General features: G+C 38.7%; 1 long non-coding RNA gene across 1 annotated transcript in view; it reads left to right on the top strand.

Moving 5' to 3' along the window:
* The first annotated feature begins 843 nt into the window (after positions 1–843).
* The window catches only part of LOC116867149, a 219963-nt gene continuing 197462 nt past the window's right edge, over positions 844–23344 (top strand). Inside the window, exon 1 of the long non-coding RNA XR_004382560.1 lies at positions 844–1060. This is a non-coding gene — a long non-coding RNA (uncharacterized LOC116867149). The remainder of the gene's footprint in view (positions 1061–23344) is intronic.

Genomic DNA, 23344 nt, shown 5'->3' with positions numbered 1-23344 from the left:
GGATTACATTAGAAGCCGCTTGATAAAGTTAGAGCATGACAAACTTCTGCCTGGAGAAACTTATGGGTCAGTAGTAAAGGCAGTCACACGGAGAGAGAATACCACATGGGTGGAAAGAATGATCATGGAAATTATGAACAGAGCGCTGATGGGGCCCTTAGGAAGGAATCTCTAATTTTGTCTGCAGGAACAGAGAAAAGTGAGTATCAGAATATTTCTATACCAACAGCAGAAAAAAAGAGAGACGGGCTCTCAGTAGAAAATGGCATTTAAAAAATTGGACTGGGCAAAAGACGGTTTTCTGGAATTTTGCTGAGCCTTTTTGCCTTATGCAGAAAGCTGGCTGATAGTCCAGTCCCAAACGTCAATGAATAAGCTGCTAGATGATTACTAAATGACACTCAGGAATAAACTGTATTAAAAGTGACAGATGACATATTAAAAATAACATCCTTATACATATAATACACAATACCTAAGCCATCGCATTAACAAGATCAACATAATGGGTTCTGCCTACTTAAGTGGCTGGCGGGGGGGGGTGGCGTCGGGGAGGTGGGGAGTGTGGTGGATGTGGTGATGACCTAAAGGTCAGTCAGCTGTATGCTGCCCCAGGACCTTTCCTCAGCTGGGAGACCTTAGGTTTTCAGAGCAGAGGTGGGGGCTTTGGCAGGGGAAGTTTAGAGCCGAGGGAGCGGCAGAAGCACGTGGGCTGAGGGGGGTGGGAGGACGCAGACGGAGGAGTAACCGGTGGAAGTGTCAAAGAGGAAGGAGTGGAGGGCTGCTGAGGTGACAGGGTGTGGTCTGTGGGGGAGCAACCGAACCGGGAGAGGAGGGCAGAGAGACCCACCAGGACAGAGGCGGCAGTGGGGAGCGTGCCTGCGTCGCTCGGTGCCGTGACAGCGAGGAGCGCGGCGCGGGGCCGGGTAGCAAGGGGAGTTTCCGTCCTCGCTCAAGTGGAGCTCAGCTCGGAGCTGCGCCAGCGCCTTCCGCCTGGGCCCGCGGTGCCAGACACCTGCCGAGTCCGAAGCGGGAGTCCGGCTGAGCCTTCGGTCCCCAAGTAAGTCTTGCCTTTTCTCTCCATTTCTCCTCTTTATCTGTGGAGCTAAAAGCTCCTGCTGGGGGGCTGCGCGCAGAGCGCACCAGGAAGCTCCGGCGGCGTCCAGGGATGCTCCCAGGCTCCGGGCGTGCCCCGGGCGGCGCGGGGACCCGGCCCCGAGGCCCCGCCGCGGCGTTCGCCGGCGCAGCGCAGATGGAGGCGGCGGAAGAGTTGGTGGCACTGCTACTACCCGTCTTTTGTGTCTTGCCCGATCCCGGAGCCGTGCCAGGCCGGGGGGAGGGGACGGAAGCCACTTTATGGCTCCTGGCCCCACCTCTTGCCCCCACCCCAAATCCTTCGGGATTTCAGTAAGCCGCGGACTCGGGCATAAGTGAGTGCCAAAGCCCCCAACTGGGCTAGTTACCTCCGGGTGGGCAGCCGGCGGGACCGCCACGCCGCCCGCTCTTCAGATTTTCTTTTGAGATACGGCAGCTTTAATTGGTGGGTTCTGGGAACGGGGCTTACGAGTGATTACGAGAGTCTAGGTGTCGGGAACGACCTACCTTCCTGTTTTTCTTGGGTTCTGGAGGGGAAAGGATGGGGCACCGGGAGCCCCGAAGCCAGGAGCGTCCCGCGCTAGCGGGCTTGCGCGCGGCCGGAGAGCAGGCGTTCGCTGGGTGGGTCCCTCCTCTGGCTCATTGTTCGCGGTGACTGTTCTTGGGGACGGGCTGAGCGACACAGACACTGCTCACGGGGCCATAAATAAAAGTGACGACTTGGAGGAGTGAGGTCAAGGCTGCTCGGAGAAAAGGGCTTACCCAGTTTGGAAACGGACTTCTCTGAGCTGGGAGGGCAGTAGTAGTCGACAGCGAAAACCGCTCCTGAGTGTGAAACTTAGATCTGACTCTAATTCACAGAGACAACCTAGTGAATTAAACCCTAGGAAACAGGGCGCCTGTTTCCCCATAGAAATTGTTTTCAGAGTCAGGAAGATGGAGTTTTAATTGTTATTGGCAACTGGCTGCTTTCTCTTGCTAGCTAGCACCTGTTTCTTAAAAGAAGGTTCCTGGGTGGGGTTTATTTTTTCGCCCCCTCCCCCTCTGTTTTGGCATGTGTATTTATTCTATTTGTGCTTTCAGCGAGTTGAATTGCAGAGTTCCGGGGGGGGGGGTGGAATCCGTTTTTAAAAACAAAGTGCAATTTCCACTCTACAAACGAGCAAGCACTCGTGTACACATTCATTGCTCTCCCATCCTAGCCGCATGCTAACATTCATGGAGGCAGACATGTGCACCTGGAGTCAAAGAGAGACGGTTATCCATAGTTGGAGATGCCAAAACACAGCTGGTGCTTGTTCATTTTGTTGGCGAGTAGGACACTCTTGAGTTTTCCCGTTTTTCTAAATTACAGCGATATCACCTGTTCATGATGTCTCTTCCTTAGCCCACTACAAAGGAGGTGCATTTTCCTGAAAAGGATATTCCTTCTTTCTCTAAGGTCCATGGCTACTAATCAGAGTAAGCTTCTGACAAGAGGGATTTTTAAAATTTATATAAATAACATATATGTATGTGTATGTGCATATATATACGTATACATATATGTATATATGTTTGTAGCTGGTTGTAAATCCCAGTAGCTACTAACACACCCGACTGCCCTGTTTATATTTTGCTCTGACTTGCCTGATGGACCTGCTAAGTGCATCAATCTGCTGAAGCCTGGAGTTCCAGCCTCCAGGAGAAATAATAGCAGCACCTCTTTCTGACCACAGTCTGATTCCACAGGGAAGACCATGTGGAGTGGGGTGCTGTTAATAGGATATGGAAAACTGTGTGACTTATCCTAAGGAAGGAAGGGAGAGGTAGAAGATAAATAAAAATGGAAACTGGAGTAGGCATCCAACATACACAGTTCCATAAATACACATGTGGAAAGTATATTGTGTTCTCTCTTTCTCTCCCTCATGCCCTTTACCACTCTTAATATTCCTTAATCTTTTCCATTGCATTATTTGAGCCTCTTTTTTTTTGCTTTGAAAAAAAACTTTTGTATTTTCAATCTATTAATATTTTTACATTTTCAAGATCAATAGTGCTCAATGAGTGCATAGGATTATCTTTAAGCTGTTCTTTTGTTTGTCTACTCGCATACCATGTCCAGTTTAGTATGAAACCACACGAACAATGAATCAACCAGGTTCTAATGAAGATTAAGACATGGAAGGTATCCACAGCTATGTATAAACTGTATACTCATTTAATCACCTTCTCACATGACCAGTTTTATCTAGTTGCTTGTTCATCTTCTGAAATCTCCTGACTCCAAATTCTTACCCAGATTGATTGCTGCTCTAAATCTTGATTGTACAAAAAACAGAACTTAATTATTTTGGCCTCATTTATCAGTCAGCAATGTTTAGTGTTGCCAATTTAATTATATCATTGAAACATGCATGACTTTAAAGTATGTTGGAAAAGGTCCTTTTAAAAGTGTTTCTTCAAAAAGAAAAAAAAGTCCTTGTGAAGCCATAATTTCACTGCTGTGAGGCCCCCTAGTCATTTGTGTTTATTGAGTTTACTCTTCCACATGAAGAAAGAACCATTGTTTTGTTGTCTAGGAGCTGAAGGAGGATGGAAAGTGAGAAAAGAAAATCAAGCACTTTAAAATGCTATTATTTTCTCTACTTGGAAAAAATTTATTTTTTTTAAGTAAACAGTGATTATTTTCTTAAAGATCTGAAACCTTACTCAAGGGTACTGAGGAAAAGACATTTTCAGGATAGAAATGCTAGCTGTTACTAAACACTCACAGAAGGGTGGTGTATATAAACATATTTTTAAACCAATCTTATAACACATTTTCTTTCTATAGAATTATGAAATGTTATTGAATCATTGTTATTAACATATTGAAGTCTTACCAAAATCTATATTTAAATATACTGTCTTTTTGAGAGTGCTTTAATTGTAATAGCCTGTTTGTTGAGATTAAAAAGAACATCATTGATGTCATGGTGTGCTTTGCATTTTAAAATAGTAGCTAATGAATTACAAACATTCATTACTCCACAACCACTTGCTGAAATTTCTCAGGACCCCCAAATAGAGAATTATTTGTACTATATACTACCATTCAGACTCTTTCTGAGTTTATGTTGTTCCTCTTTTCTTCTTCACAATTAATTTCCTTTTAAAGTAATACTCTGTTGACTCTGAATCTTTTGTTATTTTTATCCTATGTCATATATTTATGTGTAAATATCTTCAACATTGTAAGGGACTTCCTTTGGAAACGTAGAGATTGGCGGGGGGGAGAGTGAAGAAAGGGAGAACAACTTTTATTAAACCTGGGAAGAGTCAGAGCTTATCACAGGAAGAGAAGGGCAGGTTTCATTGAATAAATTCATTGAGGAATACTTCTTTGACCTTTAAAAGTCCAAGCTGCGTGGCACATAATATACATTTGATAATTTAGGCATTATCTTCACATATCATAAGGCAAAGTAATACAGTATCATAGTTCTTTGGTTTGTTACATTTGAATGTTGACTTTAATTCCATTAATTTTCCTTTGTATTAAGTAATGAAAACTACCCACTGTTTTCTTTAGGTATGCCAGGTATGGGGTGTGTGTGGAAGGCTGGAGGGGAGGGAATGCTGTTCTATTTATGTAAAAATGAAAATTGTCAATGTTTCTTTTGGAGGCATTTTATTTAAAAAGTTCAGTTTCCTCTTACAAGTTTAGAACTTATTAAATATTTAAGAAGGGAGATGAAGCTTGCAACTCAAGTTTCATAACTAGATGCGACCATAAACAAATTGGTTAAGTGATTCAAATAAGTGCATTTAAATTGTAAATTTAATTTTCCTTCCCATAAACTAATATGAAGAAAAAGTATTGAATAAGATATCCTTAATAGCCAATATTTGTTTAGATTTTCTTTAAAATAAAGATTAACATAATTGATCGATGAAAATATAGACATTTTTGAAGTGAAGATATAGACTAATGCAAATTGATTGTGTATACTTTTTATATGTAGCTTATTTATGATAAATTATTATGTTTAATCTCAGGAATAATGTGTATTTCTTAACTGATTATATTTTCTCTTTTACTTTGGCCTCTAGAAGACTCAGAGCCAATCCAAGTCTAATTTATTGATCATATAAAGCTCTGTGGAATGTATGTGTGTGTATATTATGTTTCTCAGTAACTTTATCGTATTCTACTTATTTTTTTGTCGAAATGTCTATTTTTTTTATTGTGTGGGGAGACCATCAAAATGAATAGGAGTAAGTGTTTAGAAGTAGAGTCAAATCTGAAAATAGTTATTAAGCAAAGGCTGAGGACCCTAGCCAAACTTAGGCATGACTTCTAATCTAAAGATACTTATAGTTTGGCAAGAAAGAGAAGCCATAAACACATAACAAATTAGCTAATAACGAGTCAACATATATTTGCACATCTGTTGCATTAAATTAAAAACCCAGACCTTATCTTTAATGATGCTCAGCTTCCACTTTCTGGAAAAACATTATTAATAGTACCTACCGGTAAAGCAAAGTAACCAAATCTTTTCATTAGAAAGAATTCCCTTCTGGGTATAATAAACTCCAAATAGTCTGAAGATGTGAGAATAAAAATAAGTGTTGGAAAGATCATTGTGATTCTTTGGTGGTGGAGATTTTCCGACATTTCTATTCTCTTTCTCTCTTCCCCTCTTCTGTCTTTAATTGGCTTTTCTGCTTGCTACCTAATCAGCCAGTGGCTGGACCTGACTGACAGGTGTGGCAATTCTGGTGGCAAGCTCACTCCACCAGGCTATCAGCTTATGAAATTTCTGGATATGTAAATACAATATTTTTTCTAAGTACTGTACTTAAATACAGTAGTTAAATGTAAGCACCCACTGGTTGTTTCCCTTTGTACTTGAATCAACAACCATTTTAAGCTTTTAGAAGGGACCACCCACAAAACTGTTCTTTTTGGCTGTTGAAAAACTCAGGGAGAGGGAAAAAAAATAAGTAAAAACTTGAAAAAAATTAGAACTAAATTATTGACCCAGGGTGACATGTTTATGGCTAAGGCCACAGACTCTGAATTAAACTTCCAAATCTGACCAGCTATCTCTGGGTATAAATCTGATTCTCATCTTCTCTGTCTCCCACATAGACACCATTTTCCCCCAGACATCTCAATTATGGCTAATGTTAAAAATAATTTAAAGTCTAAAACACAGATATGTTGTGAACTGAAGCAAACTCTCAAGTAGACAATGATAAATACTGATCATTTAAACGTAGCTTTTTAAGAAGCACATTGGATACAATGAAAATCCATGTACTGGTACATTTAGTGTGGTTCCAATTATATAAATAGTGCATAAAGCTTTAAAATTTTCATCAAATTAATATTTCACAGACATGCAAATTAGCTACTGTCATCTAAGGTGCATGCCATGTGATGATTCCTAATTGGCAAGTGAACCTCAGAGGGTTATTTATAGATTACATTGCAACAAAGTGCTGGAGTAAATTCTCATTGTGCAGCCCAATTCAAATTGATGTTTTAGCTTTGATTCTCGTCACTTTTTTTGTATCCCTTTTGATCTCAAAAACCTCTCAGAAATAAGCTACCTAAGGTGCTAAATATGTAATTAATAATATTTGAGTAGAGAATTTGTCTTCAAATTATCCCTAAGAGATTTGGAGACCAGTTAAGTATTCCTCACCAGCTTTTTCAGGTATGAATAACTCTTGGGGCTATGAATTTGAACTCAGAGATTTGGTAACATCCATCCAAAGCACGTAGGATAAATGATCACATAGAAAAAAGTGAGGAAGAAACTTGAACATTTATCAAGTGAATTAATTTTTAAGAATAGCTTCTTCTAAAGATCTGAATTGAAATCCCATTTTATTCCTATATTATTTCTAATGGATATTGAAGTTTCTCTAGGAATAGTGAGAGAATGTAACTGCAATTGTAATACTGTGGTATTAGGTCAGAATTTGGCCTTTCCTTTCTTTATGTCATGTTTATATGTGCCTAACGGTAGAATAACCAAATAAAAAATGCAAGGTAAATTCTTTTAATTTATTCTGGACATTTTTGTTCAGTATGTATTTTGTACATAGTATCAGGAAGCAAGAGATATGCTGTAAATTTCTGCCTAGAAAGACATAGCTTATTAAAGAATTTTCCAATTTACTAACTGTTTGATATTTTCTTCATGCTGTACTCGAAATGTCCTATTTTCTCTACTAAATTGGCAAAATGTCTACCTTTGTCTAAAGACTTACTTAATTATCTATGAGGGGAGGCTGCATGTGGCAGGGGGGTGGTGGATAAAGGGAGAGAGAGAATCCCAAGCAGACTTCTCACTGAGTGCAGAACTGATAGGGGGGCTTGATCTCACAACCCTGAGATCATGACCTGAGCAGAAACCAAGAGTTTGGGGCCCAACTGACTGACCCATAGGTGCTTCTACAGATTTACTTAAAAGAAATTTTCTGTTTGAAGGAATCCTATAGTTGGATTTGAACCTGACTTTTTCTGTAAGAGTGCGTGTGTGTGTTTGCGTGCATGCGTGTATGTGTGTTACAGCAATATTGTAAGAATGAGAATGTTTAGAAAAATCTAAATATAGTATTGAAATAATTTTTTATCAAAAGCTAAAGACAGAAAATAAATGTTGGATTCAAGCTACATGTGGAAGTAAATACTTTTCTTGTTTTGAACACTTTTAATCAACAAATGTACTAGTCATGTATAGTGTAGTATAAGTATGGTCAAGGCAGCTTGATTTCTTGCTAATGAAGGGTTATCAGGAAATTTACCCCTTAATTAGGAAAAACACACTTTCATTAATAAACATGGAATAAGGACTTACTGTGTATAAGGTACATATGCATTAATGGTAAATGGTATCAGATTCTTTTACTGTGTTAGCTTATTCCATTCACTCTTCTAGAGGACTATATCATACTTTGTCTTCTTTCCTTAAACACTCAGTACCTCTGTCTACACCTTTACTCTCAGATGAAGGCCTTGCTTCCTATTCACTGGTATAAGTGAGGCAATCAAAAAATAATTTTTACAGACATAGACTGCCAAATTTATCCACCTACCAGTATTTGTTCCCACATAATCTGCTTTCTTGCAGGTTCTCTCCCACAGCACTGATGATATTTCAACTGTTATACTTGAGTGGAATACAAGGTAGAAATATGTAAATGTAATTTGTTAGGGGATAAAAATATTCTGTTAGACCTAAAACTTACATTTTTAGTTGTTTAGCATTGGGAAATAATCAGGGTTGCTGTCAAAGTTGAATATAAAGTATGTTACCCAGAACAGTGAAAAATTAGCAACAATACACCTTTCCAAAGACAGACTAAAACAATAAAATATAGCACATTTTTATAATAGGATGATAAGCATTATTTAAAACTAATTTTTTTCAAAAAATAATTATTGACAAGGTAAAACTGGGTGATATAGTGTAAGAGAAAACAATCTTAAACTGTACATAGTACATCATACAATTTTTTATATATACATAGAAGAGACCAGAAAAGTTAGTGAACCATGTTAAAAAGTTGTTCCAGTGGGCACTGAGATGAAATGTGTGTTGCATAGCAAATCCTTTGAATATATTAGCTTGAAAGAGAAAACTTCTTGATGGGAAGTTAGCATAGAAAATGTACAGTGAATAAACAATAGTAAAAGTCATTTCTACAATGTGATTCAATTGTTCTTAAAACATCTGTCCCTATGACACATTCCCCTTGCCAGCCACATTCAATCCACCAAGACCTATAGAATTTACAGCGAAAATATATCACAAATCCATTTAAATTTTACCATCTCTACTACTATCCTTCCAGAGTGAGCCCCCATAATGTCAGCCTGGGTCATTGCCTTAGCTTCTAGCAGTTCTTCCCACTTTTGCTCTGGCAGAATTGATAACATGAGAGGCTATATTGCATAGCGTTTGAAGCATGGACCCCATGGGTGGGTGGCCTGATTATAAATCCCACCACCGCTACTTACTGGCTGTGAGACCAGGGTGGGGTGGAGTGGGGCAAGTTACTTGACTTCTCTTTACTTCCATTTTCCCACTGATAAAAACTGGGAATATTAATACGTATTTTATAGGGTTATTAGGATTAAATGAGTGTCTGGTATAGTGAGTACTATTATGTATTACCTATTTGTCAAGACCTAAATTAGATTATTCCTTTTCTTCCTTAAAACTATTCAAGGACTTATCATTACACTTTGAATTAAACCCTTATGATCACCTGCATCAACATCAGCTCTTGACAATTTCTCTTTCCTTACTATTTCCATGAAAACACCAAGCCCATTCTGTCAGAGAGCCTTTGCACATGCTGTTCCCTCTGCCTGGAACATGCTCAGCTGACTCTCCCCATAATTGCTTCTTGTACTACAGGTCTCCGCTTCTGCTGCCTCCTCTGAGAGCCCTTCCCTGACTTTTACTTATCTAAAAGACACTTCCTGCTATTCTTTTTTCAGTCTCTACAACTTACTGTTTCCATAATAGGCCTTATCACAATTTTAGCTTTTTCTTTGCTTGTTAATCCTTACCCTTTTATTTGATCACAAGAATTTAAATTCTCTGAACCAAACATAATGTCTGTCATGATTACATTTGTTTCCCCTAATATCTAGCAGAGGGTCTTGCGTGTAGTATGTGACTAAATATTGGGTGGGTGGCTGGATGGATGGTTAGGTGGCTGAGATTCTAACTATTGTAATCAAGGGATTAGATTTCTAGGAGGGCTAACTTTGTATTCGCAAGGTCTGTGTGTCACTAAGGAGATACAGAAAGTTAAATGATTAACACTTATCATTTTGGCTCCGGTACATAGGGTCTTAAATATACTTGTCAGAACACAAGTGCATTTTGAGAGAAGGAGAGAGTTTGAGAGAGAAGAGGGGAGTGAAAGGTGGACTGGGGGACTCTACACCTGAAGATGTTTAAGTCCAGGGATGGCCTAAGTGGAAACTGTGTTGTTGGGATATAGGGTGGGCTGGGGTGAGGTTTCAAGAGTTGATAGTTGAGGCATTCAAGAGGAAGTATCAGATCAACATTTCACAAAGAACCAGGTTAAAAATAATACATAAGGCAACTTCCATAGCATCTTACTTCTTAACCTTAGAGAATGTTGAATAGAGTTCTGTACGTGTAATGCTCAAATAAGCAGATGAAAGTTTTTTTTAAGAAGTCAAATTAGTTATTTGAGGTCCTGAAATAAAAACATATCTTTCCTTCTTTGGATTTAGCTTGTTTTTAAAATGCAAGTTAGTGAAACCTGAGTATGTGTATATATGAGTGTCTATCCATCTTTGCAAACTTTTTTTTCTTAGGAAAACCCTGCATGTGGAAAAGATGTTTTCATGTATTGCTTTTGATCATAAAATTGTAAAGGCATGGAGTTTTCTATCAAGTGATGTTTCCTTTCTCTTACCAGGAGGTGTCACTACAGCTCACTCAAACTTACTAGTGCATTCTGTAGGGACAAAGTAGTGCTAGCATTTTATCAGAATGTTAATACCCACTCACCAGGTTCTCTACTGAGTACTTAAAAGGAAATCTGATGGAAAAAAAGAAGCTTTCCCAGGTGCTTCACCTCCAGACCAATGTTGTTATCATGAATTAGCTGAAAAGTAAAGATTTGTTTACTATTTTAGAAACAAATTTTGTTTATTTGAGAGAGAGAAAAAGGCGGGGGTGGTGGAGGGGTGGAGGAAGAAGGACAGACAGGGAGGGGGAGGAGTTGAAGGGGAGGGAGAAGCAGGCTCCCAGATAAGCAGGGAGCCCCACACAGGGCTCAATCCCAGGACATGAGATCATGACCTGAGCCAAACGCAGATGCTTAACTGACCGAGCCACCCAGGCGCCCCAACAAGTAGCATTTTCACCTTCCTTTCAATGTTGAGTGGGGGCAATAGTGGAATAACAACAATAAAGAACAAGATAAAGGAGGAGAGACAGATATAGAGAAACCTGAAAAGAAGGGTGAAACAGAAATGTTTCCAATGAGAACATACCACTTGGATCTCCCTAAAGCCACCCTTCTCCTACTGTCTGACCTGGTGTGCATTTTCCTTCCTTGACCCTGTCTCTGCCCAGAGAAGTCCAGCTTGCTCTGGCAGAGCTGTTGTTATTAAAACAAAACAACTCTCTGGTATTGAGCTAATACACTATCCAAGCTTTTTGACACATATCATTTCTACCTCCTCTGAAACACCATTTATAATACTATTATACAATAGGTGTCATTACAAAGAACTTTCCAGGTCAGGAAAACAAAAATTGGAAAGATCATGATTTGTATTTGTAGATATGATTTGACCATAGGCTTATCAGATTTCAAAAACATGCCCTTCTTCTTTCCATGATGCCTCTGAAGAGTTCCTCCCACTGGATTCTTTCCTAACATTCTGGACTGTTTTAGGGATCCCTTCTGCTTGTCCCACAACATCTGGTGCTCACCCTGTGTGAACACTCATGATGACTGGACCACAACCCTCTATTTTTTTTTTTCTACCTGTTTACACAGAACATGGGTGTGATGTCTTTTCTCTAAAACAGAACAAGAGACACCCAATGTTGCTGTTGATGGATGTGAACACGGGAAAAGGTGCATCCAAAGATGGGGCTCCAAGGTCAGTGAGGGCTTGGAGGAGGAAAGCATGGAAGGCAAGGACTGTCGGACTGCTGGCCTTCACCCACTGCAGTTGGCCTCACTTGCTCCACAAGCAAGTGAACAATGAAGAGGAAAGTCCCAACATTTTTGGGAGGCGGAAGAACAGAGTTAAGTGCTCAAGAAGGAGGGAATATTCAACACAGCCCACCCCTGGTAGCTCCTCCAAACTGGAGGAAAAAGACTGAGGAGCTGTGTTTTCTGCTGACCTCCAGGTGGCAGCATGGCCCAGCTGTCAGAGACCCATTCAGTTCGTGGACACCCTTAATGCTACAGGACTCAGGATTGTTCTCAGGGCATTTAGTGCCCAGGGAATGATTAATGGTGCTGCCCACTCACTGCACCCCGAGGGTAATTGAGCCTGCAATATTTTGGAGGCTGCAGAGAGACTTCCTAAGCGTCTGATAGGAGGGACTGAAACATTTTAGACATTATATCCCTTCAGAGACCTCCTTGAGGTCTTTTTGTTGTGCCCAGAATACAATCTTTGCCAGACTGTTTTAAAGGGGAGAAAAAAAGACCATACCACCACCTCTAAAATATGGGAAACTGAACAGTCTTAATGCTTTCTCAGATGTTTGGTTTGCTGTGCATTCCATATTCTTTTTTCTTTCTTTAGTTCTGAAGTAATATTCCTTTCCACCTGACTTAAAGCAAATCCTCTGGAAGGTAGCTTATATTAATTGACTGAGTATTTTGAAAGAGTGCAGGCAGAGCTATGTATAATGTCTTCATTTAAATAAACTCTAAGTCCTTTTATATTGTAGGCTGAGGTATTTAAAAGTAAGATGATTGGAAATTTCTAAAGTTGCACACAATTCAAGAGAATGTAAAACATGGTAGAATGAGTGACTAACTCAGGGATACAGCATCCATTTATTCTAAATATACATGTAATATCAATTATAGAAGGCAACCAACAAAAGATCTTAAGCTTGTCAGGTTGGGTTTGTGTGACTGCTTCTTTTCATTAGAATTTTTAGTAACTGGGAAACATGCCAGATTCTAAACGCTAGAAAAATGGTGTCTTGAATAGGATAGGATATAGTAGGAGACCTTAGCACTGTTCGGGAAAAAAAAAAATCACTTAAGGATTCAGAAAATGTTTGTTCATCTATGCATTCAAATGGGGAATCTGAACCTCCACCTTTCTGTAGTTTGGATTTCCATTCCTCTGATGGTTGGATGTAGGCAGTGACTTGTAGCTAATACAGTGAATTCTTTAATATCACTTTGGTTTTCTTGAGAACAATTGTTCTTCCCCCAAACCTGTCAGATTTTACTCTCCATCACAGAGGATTCTGTCATGGTAGACCATCATGATTTAAAGTTGTATTCTGCATGGGAAGTTATCTTCTAGATATTTAGAGAGCCAGAAGTAATGGGTTCTCCATGTGCTGATACTTTTAAGTTTTAGCAGGCAGAAAATTCTGCCTCCTTAATATTTTTGGAATGGAGTAGAAAATCAGAAGGATGATGAGGGTGGCCCCTCAAATTCTAGTTTTAGGTTAGAGTGCAAGTGTCATACAGATTGCTATTCTGTCTTCCTTTGCTGTGTTATATTTACTTCAGAGGTTGACCTTGCAATAGCGTCTTTTTGTGATGAGGATTTAGGCTAGGGATTGAAAGTAGGGAGTGAGATTAGGGCATTAATTGAGATAGGTCCACAATGGTTATTCATGGTCTCTGATTTAAGTCTAACAATAACAATAAAATTAGTAGGAAAAAAAAATCCCAGCATAGCCTAAAATCCTGCTTGATGATCCATGACTCATTGAAGGGCTTTTCCCAGACTACCAGTCTCTATTTCTTTGGCAGCTTTGGGCAGCTTATCAAAAGTGTCTTGATTTGATCTCTTGATATAAAGATCTGATTTTCTAGCCTGGCTTTAATTAATATACTTCTTAATATATAATTGTAGTGCTGTAAGTATTATTATTTATATTTGCTATATTTTTTCAAGTTGGATTATAATTTTTACTATCACTATTTAATTCATAAAATTGTAAAGGAACAATTTTTGGATATATTTAAATCTTTGCCTTGCTGAGTCAAGAGTCCATTGCCTTGCAAAAGAACAGATGTGGTACTACATTAAACAAAGGGCTCACTGATCAACTTTGCATTTCAAAGCTTAACTTCTTGACTTCTCTACTTTAGCACAATAATGTTCTTGAAAATCAGGTATTGTTGAGGAAAAAGGATTTTCTAAATGTCTTAGCTCTTAGTAAATTAAATCCATTAACTTCCAACAGATCAAGAAACAAGAATGGTAGACTAAATCAGCGAGTTTTAGTGCATTCTGAAGGGTAGAGCAAACTCAAGATGGGACAGAGAAAATGGAAAACCCGTTCCTTCGGCCCTTAGGAATTATGGCAGGAAAAACAGTTGTGCAATTAGGGAATGAGGTGGTGGGTTTTTAAGATCCTGACCCTTGACTAGGAGAAATGGTTGTGCCTATGGACACCAATGAAGGGCACCTGCAGGTTCTTCCAAAAGACTAGGTGGGACATTCCAATTTCTGTAGTTACCTGTTATATTTAGCAGGTCTGCAATGTCATGCTTATATCGTTTATTTATAGTCAGTGTCCCTTCTGGTATTTTTATCGAAGAGGTATCTATTTTGATTGGTTCATGAATTTACTTCAGGTTACCCACATCGGGAGCAAACTGGTCCTCCCTCTCTATTTCTGGGACCCGAGAGCATCTGAAGTTGAAGCATCTGACTCATGGATTGAGGCTCCTTCTATTCACTGTCATAAACCCATGGTCAGTCTAGGAATTATGTCAGGAAAGAATGGGAGAAGAGGAAGAAGTATGAAAGAGCATGTGTGATGAAAAAGACTATATCCTCCAGAAAATGATTGTATAAATAGCTCTATGAGTGAGTTAACTTTGAATAGACCCAATACTTAAATTTAAGGAGACTGCTCAAGCTAGAACAAAATTAAAATATTGTGAATTAGTAAGTCCAAGTGGGCAATTTAAAGAAGAATCATGTGAGAAAAATAAACTATATGTTCTTTTCACATCTCAGAATAGGATGAGTAAATCTCCTCTTACCTCCTACATATTCCTGCTGAGTCCTCTAGAGCAGCAATAACTTTGGAACTATGGCCCAAGCTGACTTCTGATTTCTTTGGTTTTTTCCTCTAGAAATGTATAGGGAGTCACACATTGCTTTGGAGAGCCTCCTCCTTTAAGTGTCTTCCTTACACTAGACTTTTCCAAGTCTAATTCAGAGGTGGTGCCTTCAAACCTTTTCCTTTCCTATGCTTCTTTCCTCTGACTGCATAAATCTGAGTGGATCTATTTCCAAAGCTAGTAACAAACCTGTTTCTTTGGATTTGTCTCTTAGCTCTATGATACTCTTCTTCCATTTAAAAATGTGGATCCCACTGTGGTGAAGGTTATGTTGTTCCCTGTAGATAGTAATTTCAGACAGAGTGGGAACAACAGTACCTTGGAACCCATTTTTTTCATCTCTGAAACTCCTACATTGAAAGGTTCACATGTTGCCTAATTCCAAGGTGAACCTTTAACACTGTAGGCATATAAAGGAGGGACCTGGATTCGCACAGTTTGATGAGATATTTTTTTCTTTCATTTGGGGGAAGGTGAAAAGTGTTAATTAATAAGCAAGAGAACCAATATTTAAACTCCCCCCCCCCAAATCTATAGCCCAGATTTTAATTCTATGTGGCACCAATATGTTTTTAAAGTTTTGGTAGCAAATGATAATAAAAATATAGGGTGATAGGAGAGAGGGCAGCTGTATATGTCAATATGCTTTGTGCCTCTTTGAAACCTCTATGTGACAAGATTTTACTGGGTATAGTGTGAAGTCCCTTCCTGGGAAGGAACTTTCTCTGGAAGCATCACTCTGAAGACTTTAAACAGGTAAAAGGGAGAGGTAAGAGAAGAACTCTAACCTCTTAGACATTTTCCCCTTATTGGTTTTGCCTGTGTATCTAAGCATCTTTGGTAGGTAATTAGCCTCTGAGGCCATTAAAGGTTCCATCTGCAAGTTCAGTTGTTTATTTGTTTCTGTCTCTTTATTTCTAACCTTTCCACAAAAATATTTGAGGTAGTAAAGCTTTTAGGATAGTTCAGTGGGCCTATTGAGTAATGAAGAGGTTTATATTAAGATGGGGAAGAAATTGGGATGCCTGGATGGCTCAGTATGTTAAGCATCTGCCTTCGGCTTGGGTCCATGATCCCAGGGTCCTGGGATCGAGTCCTGCATCAGGTTCCTTGCTCAGTGAGGAGCCTGCCCCTTCCTCTGCCTCTACTGCTGCTCTCCTGCTTGAGCTCTCTCGATCACTCTCTTTCTCTCTCTCTCTCTCTGACAAATAAATAAATAAAAATATTTAAATTAAAAAAAAAAAAAGATGGGGAAGAAATCGATGAAAATAGATTGTTTTAGCTGCTCTCATTACCAACCATGAATCATACCACCTGAAGAACTCTGCTGTTCCTGTGATTTAAAAGTAACCTCCAACCAGCTGTTTGCTGGACAGTCTTGGTGGACAGATTAAGTTTTAAGGTAAACAAGGCATAGCTTCAGTCAGTGACAACTCTGTACCTGAGGAAGAGTACGTGTGAATGTGCCTCACTCAAAATGACAGAGAATGCCAGAATTCCTGTGTTACCTACAGAACGTTTTTGAATGAACATGTAAATATCTAAGTGTGTGTGTGTGTGTGCGCGCACATGACATTTTAGCGATTCCTTCAAGAAAATGTTGTCATTTCAATGTGAAAACCTAATTGCAAAAGAGTTAAAGATGTGTTTTCCCCAACCTGATCCACCCTGGTAAAACACTCTTAAATATTTCTTTTCCTAAAACTTGTTAATCTAAAGTAGATCTCCCTTCTCTCATGCCTTCACGGAAGGAAAGAGTAAGTTTGTTCTAGAGTATTTTCTTGTATGTATAAATTGAGATATCTAATAAAAATAGTTGACATGTATTAAATGAATGCTATGTGCCTTGCACTCTGATAGGTTAGATAGTTCCATACGTTAACCTCATTTTCTGCTCATTATGGAAGTTCGTATTATTAATACTATTTGACAGATGAGAAAACTGAGTCATTGGGAGTTTTAAATTGTGTGCTGAACCTTCAGCTGGTTGGGGGTGAAACTGAAGCCAACCTCAGAGACCACGCTCTTCATCACCATGGTTTATTGCCTCCTGAGACTGGGCAGTGTTCAGTAAACTTGAAAGCAAGATCCCTCAAGGAAGGAGCATGCAGAAGATTATCTATGTACATAAGTTGCCATAGAATAAGGGAAAGGCCAATGGAATGAGTCAGAGGAACCAAGTGTTGTTGTTGTTTTTTTTTTTTTAAGATTTATTTATTTGAGAAAGAGGGAGAGAGAGAATGAGCACATGAGCAGAAGGTGCAGAGGGAGAGGGAAACTGAAGCAGACTCCACAACGAGCGTAGGGCTCAATATGGGGGTTGACATGGGGCTCCATCTCAGGACCCTGAGGCCATGACCCTGAGTCAGTTGCTCAATCGACTGTACCACCCAGGTACCCCCCAGAGGACCCAAGTTTGGATCCAGCTCCTCTGCTTCCTCACTGTGTAAAAATCTGATGTACTTACTCTGTTGGTTTGTTGGGAAGACAGACTGCATCTCTGAGAAGTGCCTTCAGGCTAAAGAAAGGCTGGGAAACAAAAACCAACCAACCAAATTTAAGTGATACTAGGTTTGTGGGGAGAATTGGCAGTCCTTCTCCAGTTGGGATATTATATTTAATAAAATTCAGATAGCTGTTAGAAATAAAATGTTTACTAAAAAGCATAAAATGTACCTGGAGTAAATTCAAAGAACTGCTTTTAGCTTAAAATTCTTAGCATCTCCGTCAGTGTTAACTATTGTTAACTATTTTATTCTAGTGAGCGGTTAAAATAAAGAAAATTTAATTACCTACTATTCCCACCAGCTCAAAATTTCTAGAGTTGAGTCATCTAAAGTTTCAACCTGGTATTAGAATAAAATTCTACATATTTTACCATTTTACTTGTGCTGACATTTTCAGGCTGAATTTAGAAAGCATGGCAGATTTTTTTTTAAACTTGTCCTATAAACATCAAGGCAATACATCTTACGCATTTGTACATATAAAAAGATCTTTCCTAGAGGAACTTAGGATGCTGCCCCAAAGTTTCCTGGTTTCTGTGCTCAAAAAAATGATTCTTGATTGTGTTGAAAAAAATTGCCAGAAGAAGATGAAGACTTCATGGTTTCTTCTTTCACCAGAGCTATGTGTGGTCTCTCTGAGTGTGCTTAAAGGGAGAGGGAGAAGGCAGGGAAGCTGTGAGTAGGGAGTATGGAAGCTGTACTTAAGGCAGTCTGTGTAGAAACAAGAGAAATCATCGTTTGCTTTGTCTTATCTGTTTAGTAGAAAGCTTATGTGATTTGCATTTTAGAATGCTCAATACTTTTAATTTACTTCTAAATAATTTGTTTCTACATTATGTTGCTTTGTTTGTAGAGAACAATACTTACACAAGTGTTTCAGGAAGTAAAATGAACTAACACTGCACTCTTACAAAGAGAATTTAAAAATAAAAACCATTAAGGATGAATGGCATGTATTACAGAAATCTCTACCATATGTCTGAATAGGTCTGTTGTGCAAGCTTATTTATGAAATTCATAGGCACTAATTTATCTAAGAAAGAGTAATAATGCTTTCAACCCAAAGTGGGAAAAATGGAGTAAATAGAAAAGACACATTAATAATCTTTCCTGTGTCCCTGATTTTGGTCTTTTTCTTTTCTTTTCTTTTTCTTTTCCTCTTTGGACTATCCATTAAGAGTCACATCAGAAGGGTTAGTTTAATAAAATAGAAATTATTTAGGCTCACCAGAAGTTTGGCCACTCAAGTAGCTGGTTTGGAGAATGGAAGAATTTGGTCAAATTGCCATATTTTTTCTTGAATGAGTGGGGCCATAAAGCAGATTCTGTAAAAATTAAAATAATATGGGTATCAATAAAAAAAATTAGGGGTGCCTGGGTGGCTCAGTAGTTAAGTGTTGACCTTCGGCTCAGGTCATGATCCCAGGGTCTTGGGATGGAGCCTGCCTCAGGTTCCCTGCTCAGCAGGAACCCTGCTTCTCCCTCTCTTTCTGCCTGCTGCTTCCCCTGCTTGTGTTCTCTCTCTTTCTGACTGTCAAATAAATAAAATAAAATAAAATAAAAATTTAAATAAAAAAATAACAGGGGTATCATCTACTACAGCACATGACATATTTTAAGCACTTGGTTAATGATGCTTGTTGTTGCGAGGGAGGATTAATGTTGGAGAATATTTAAATTTGTTGGGATATGGGCCTAGATGGAATTTTTCAAATGAAAGAATTTGAATATATATATATATATATATATATATATATATATATATATATGGCTTTGAGGATGAAGGAGAAAGAGTCATAAATTCACAATTTATTAAGTACTTACTGTGTTTTGGACAGTGTAGCAGCTACAGAGAAGAAAAGAAAGCCATGTAAGAGGCAGAAGGAGCATATCAAAGTTCATATTTCACTGATGACATTTCTTGTCAATTCTTCTACAAAAATTTCTGCCTCTACAAATAATGTAAGCCACACTTTTAGAAGTAGTTTGCTAATTCAAGGAGGGATTAAAAATTAGTTCTGATAATGAGAGAGCCTAGTACATTTTTTCAAAAATATGCTGTTAAGGAAAATTAACAACTTTTTTTCCCCTTCATATCTGTGTCCATATGCATCCTGGAACATGCTACAATTAAGGAAATGACCACAGATGTGATCATATAGATTACTTTCTTTGAGAAACCATACCATCAAGGGATGGTGTAACTTTAAGTATTTTTTTATTTATTTGAGAGAGAGAGAGAAGAGTGCACGTGTATGGTAGGGAGGGTTAGACGGAGAAGGAGAGAGAAACTTAAGCAGACTCCACAGTGAGTATGGAGCCTCACATGGGGCCTATCTCAGGACCTGAGATCATGACCTGAGACAAAACCAAGAGTCTGACACTTAACCAACTGTGCCACCCAGGTGCCCCATCAAGGGAAGGTATAACTTTAGATACCCAGTGTCTAGCATATTATCATCACGTAATTGTGCCCAGTGAAAGGTTTTTGAATGAATGAATGAGTGAATGAGTCAGTTAAGATGAATGAATGAGTATGTGAATCTCTAAATCCAGAGTTTTTGTTTTTTTTTTTTAAGATTTTATTTATTTGACACAGAGAGAGAGATCACAGGTAGGCAGAGAAGCAGGCAGAGAGAGAGAGGGAGAAGCAGGCTCCCCGCTGAGCAGAGAGCCCAATGTGGGGCTCGATCCCAGGATGCTGGGATCATGACCTGAGCTTAAGGCAGAGGCTTTAACCCACTGAGCCAGGTGCCCCTAAATCCAGAGTTTTTATGAGAGGGATCAAAACATTTATGTTTATCTGTCATACACATCATTGTCACTCTGTCAGTTTTGAAATACATAAATTATTACATCATAAAAATGACCACCATCAAAGATGGTGAAGTTTTGGTAAATATGATGTGTTCATTCCTGCCTGGTGGTGTTAACAGTTGTAATCCCTTTAGTAACATGACAATTGTAGCAAAAGCCACAAATATATTCATATCCATTGCCTAAGAAATTCTTCTTTTATGGAAACATTTGAACAGAAATAAAACATGCTAAACATAAAAAATTATTATAGTCAATATTAATAGCAAAAAGTTGGGGACAAAATAAAAGTCTAGTGAAATAATGATTTAATAGATTATGGTACATCAACATAGTTTAATATTATGAAGCCATTCAAATGATAATTATGTAGAAACATCAAGTTATGTTTATGAGACAATTTCGTGAAAATAGAGAAATATAAAATACTGTGTGCATCATTATTTTCATATAAATACAGTATGTATATTTAGATAATATGCGTAAATAAAAGTAGTTGTGTCAGGATAATAAGATAAGTGATTTTGCATTTTAAAAACATTTATTTATATTATCTTTCAATACATGTCAAAAATTATCTTGTTTTCTTTTGTCATAAATGGATCCTGTGTTGCCTTTTTATCTGATAATTCAGCATATTTATAGGGCCTGAGATTCAGTCATCAGTTGTTTTCAATATCACTATGCTGAAATTTTGGAATAGATGACTGGAATCCAGTAAGGCAAGAATGTGTGTAATATTGATCTCTGGCTATATATTTTGAAAGTTGTCTTAAAACGTTAAGTCCCTGAAAATACATTAATTTTCTCATCTAGTATGTTTTTCCTGAGAGTCAGTTTAAGATAAAAAGTCAAAAGACACAAATGTGTATGTCTCTTTGTTAATCGGGAAGCATCACATTATACTATGAAGGAACTCTTGGCCAACCGTTGGATCTGTTGAATTTACAGGTGGGGGAACTCTGGCAGGCAGATGAAGCGATTTGGACAGGGCTACAATGCAAGTTAATGGCAGAGCCAGAATCAAAATGTACATGTTCTGATTCAGCTGAGAATTTTCCAGCCACCCCTCATCCAGAATGCTTTCCTTGTCATCTAAAATGTGCTGTCAGCTTCCTTCCAACTTCAGAGCCCATGAAGACTTTTCTCCACCTGTAGTATCACATCTGTATGAAATTCCCATGTCTAAGGAAAACAGGTGTTTTCAACTCAGCCAGTAATTGCTACTTTGTACACAATTGTACAGAGGCAAATGCATGACTCTCAGGTAGTCTTGTCTGTATGTATTCATTGGTTGCAGCTTCTTGAAATCAGAGGTTATGCTTCTCAGCTCTATGGCATTAATGTGTTCACTTAGCTATAGCATTCTTCTCTGTCTCAGCAGCCTTGCTGTGCCCCCCCACCCCGCCATTTGCAGGCAGAAATCCTGGTCACAGCAAGCTGCTCCCACTGGGTGGCTTCCAAAAATCCACAAAGAACAAATTAGTGTTCCTGATTTGCTTCAGAAACAAACAGCAAAGAAGCCTCTCCAAAATGCTTGGGGAAAAAAAAAAAAAAGAAAGGAAAAACAAATAAGAGAGAAAAAAATAGCTTCAAGGGAAAACCTACTGCTAGTCTTAAAGGGGGGCTCTAGGAGAAGGCTTCAAAAAAGATTAAATAGTTCCTGAAGATTGTTTGCCCATTAGCCTGTGGTGGGCCAATTAGGCAGCAGTGGAAGGGGAGATGAGTGGGTAAATTCAGTTGAGGGTCCTATGAAGCTAGCCTTGAAAGAATTTTAAAAAAGTTACACTTGCTTGATTTAATGAATACAGTGAGATGAATATAGGTCTCTACATTGACGTGTAGTGTGTTTAAACAGGCATGATTGAAACACGATTTCCTCCTTTGCTCCCATTTGTGCTTGCCCTTCTTACTCCTTCCTTTGTGTCAATACAGTGAATAAGCCCTCTTACTATCTCCTATTTACAGTGGTGTGGGGAAATTAGTGATTCTTTTATAATCGGACCAATAGGTGAAACGTTCTTAGTGTTTTGGAAAACCATTATTTTATTGCCTTTTTTTCCAGTAAGACCCACACAGAAACCTAAATAATAACTGAACATCTATTATGAATCAAACAGTCTCACTCATGGAAGGTCTAAATCTGACTAATGCTGTGTCCTTGTCCTTAAGGATTTCATAGCGTGAGAAGAAGATGCAAAGACTTCTGGGGTAATATGCTGATTTAGCCAATGTAACAGCTATGCTTTGTGTCCTTCCTTCTCTATTGGCTTCTGTGAAAACTCAGACAGTGTCTTTGATATATAAGGCCAAGAGGGAAGAGCTCAAAATCAATGGCTCCCAAACATGGGTCCTTTGGCTCCAGATGAACCTGTTGTGCTTTTTGAAATTACTCAGTACCTTCAAGACAGAACTATGATGTCTCTAGGTGATTCTGATACTTCATCTACTTCATCAGGTTTAGAAGTCAACGATGGAGGAATCTGTAATGGACAAGAGGACAAGAGGGAGTGATTGCGGAAATGGATGAAATAAATAACCACCAGCAGACATATATGAGCAAAGTGCATAATGGTTTAAAGACTATCACCTGTGGAACCAGGTTACCTGGGTTTAATCCCATCACTGCTACTTAGAACTGTGAGGTTTTGGATGAGTTTAAAATTTTAGCTGGTCTTTTGTTTCCACATTTTGCAAAATGAGAAAAACAATTTTTGCCCACCAAAGGGCATTATTGTAGGGATAAATGAGTAAACATATTTAAAGCACTTAGAATAGTATCGGAGACGTAGAAAACATCCATTAAATGTTACTACAATTACTAGTCCTCCTCCTCATCGTTATCATTATGGTAAGGAACTTTATGCTTAGAGTCTTAGAAAAATACAAATGAGAGGTTTGAGTTGGCCTCTATTTAACCCCCCAGAATAAATAAAGAGCTGCTTGTACCTGAGACCCTCTTAATCCCATCATATAGGAGACTAGGTGATTTTAACTTGTGGTTCTGCAGAGGCTTGCGGGTTGTTTTGTGTTTTCTGTGCTTGGCAGATGGGTGATAATCTAGCTACTATACTCCCCACTACACTCTACTGCTA

Source organism: Lontra canadensis, unplaced genomic scaffold (assembly GCF_010015895.1).
Source record: "Lontra canadensis isolate GAN:19392208 unplaced genomic scaffold, GSC_riverotter_1.0 scaffold12, whole genome shotgun sequence".
Lineage (NCBI taxonomy): Eukaryota > Metazoa > Chordata > Mammalia > Carnivora > Mustelidae > Lontra > Lontra canadensis.
This window is presented reverse-complemented; position numbering and strand designations above follow the sequence as displayed.